General features: G+C 33.0%; 1 protein-coding gene across 3 annotated transcripts in view; it reads left to right on the top strand.

Annotated features, from left to right (window-relative positions):
- Window positions 1-1763, top strand: part of LOC106872855 (thyroid adenoma-associated protein homolog) — an 84816-nt gene that overhangs the window by 8748 nt on the left and 74305 nt on the right. The window lies entirely within an intron of this gene.

The following is a 1763-nucleotide window of genomic DNA, read 5'->3' as shown; positions in this document are numbered from 1 at the left end:
TTGTAAAAGTAAATAAGAAATTTGTAGGCAAATTTAACGAAGTGTATGGATTGAAGTGAAATTTATAAAGTTATTTCTGTCAGTAAATTATGTATGAAATTACTTTCATCAGTAATTGTGAACTTCTTCCTGTCAGTAATTTGTTGTTGTTTATGTTAAGTCATCAAGTACGAAATTTGTAGTAAGGTATATGGTAAACTTTGACAGCTACTTATTTTGTGCCATTATTATATTTTGACAATCTTTATTTTTTGTTAGAAAGCTGACACATCTATTTCTTTATTCTATTGCACTTTATAAAGTATTTATAAATCGTTTTTTGCTATTTTTGTTTAGAAATGGATAAGTCAGAAATTCATACAGTTTTAAAATATGAGTTCCTTCTTGGAAATACAGCATCATAGACAGCTCGAAATGTTAATGGAGTATTTCATTCTAATGTTATTACACAGCACACTGTAGCAAATTGGTTTGCAAAATTTCGTTCTGGTAACTTTGACCTCACAAATGAACAACATGGTCAACCAAAAATAAAGGTGGACAATGATGAACTGAAAGCCACCATCGAGTCAGATCCATTTCAAAGTGCCCTCAATTATCGTTGTTGTTTGGTGTTAGCAAACAAACAATATTGACTCACCTAGTTCAAATTGGTAAAGAGAAAAAGTTGGATAAGTGGGTTCCACATGAACTTAATGAAAATCAGGAACAAGTAACGTTTGGAAGCCTGCATTATGCTACTTTCTCGTCTCAAAATTTAATCATTTTTGAATTGAATTGTAACGTGATGAGAAATGGATCCAATACAACAACTGTAAATGTTCAGCACAATGGTTGGACAAAGACAAGCGACGACAACACAGTCCAAAAAGCAAAATTCTTCAAAAGAAGCTGATGCTGTGTGTTTGGTGGTCTGGCACAGGTATGATCCACTATAAATTCATTAAACCTGGCTCATCAATCACAGCCAAACTTACAAAAAACAGCCTAAATTAGTCAACAGATCCCCTCTTATTTTATTGCAAGACAATGCCAGACCACACATCACAAAAAAGACATTGGCGAAACTACAGGAGTTGGAATTGGAAGTTCTCCATCATCCACCATACTCACCTGATCTTGACCCCACTGACTACCACTTCCTGAATTTAGATAACTCTTTGATAGGAAAAAATTTAATTCCGACAATACTTTAAAACAGGTCTTCCAAGATTTTATTGACTCTAGATTGCTAGGCTTTTACAGTTATAGGCTGGACAAGCTACCACTGAAATGGCAAAACTGTATTGACAATATGGGTGCATACTTTGATGAATAAAACTATTCCTTGTATTTATAAAACATTAGCAAACTTTTTTTCTACAAATTTCATACTTGACAACCTAATAATAAATAGCGATTGCAAACTTACAGTGAAAACAATAATGATTGAACTTAAAGTGGAAACAATAGCATCTGAAAAATGAAAGGGAGAACAATAGAGAGTGAGTGAGATATAGAGAGAGGAAGAAAGAGAGAGAGATCTAGCTAGTTAGACAAATAAGATAGATATAAATAGGGAAAGATGGCTAGAGAGATATAGACGTCACTGACGCTAGAAAACCAGAAGTAAATATTTTAAAAAACTTTCAAAGACGTGAATTTAATATAAAAAGCAGTATTTTTTTTTTTTTATGACCAATGGATGTAAGGAAGACAATCAGTTTCTGAAAGTTACTTTGCAAAGAGTTACCTCCTTTTTCCATGTAACCCAGGAACAAGTG

The sequence above is a fragment of the Octopus bimaculoides genome, chromosome 2, assembly GCF_001194135.2.
Source record: "Octopus bimaculoides isolate UCB-OBI-ISO-001 chromosome 2, ASM119413v2, whole genome shotgun sequence".
NCBI classification, from domain to species: Eukaryota; Metazoa; Mollusca; class Cephalopoda; order Octopoda; family Octopodidae; genus Octopus; species Octopus bimaculoides.
This window is presented reverse-complemented; position numbering and strand designations above follow the sequence as displayed.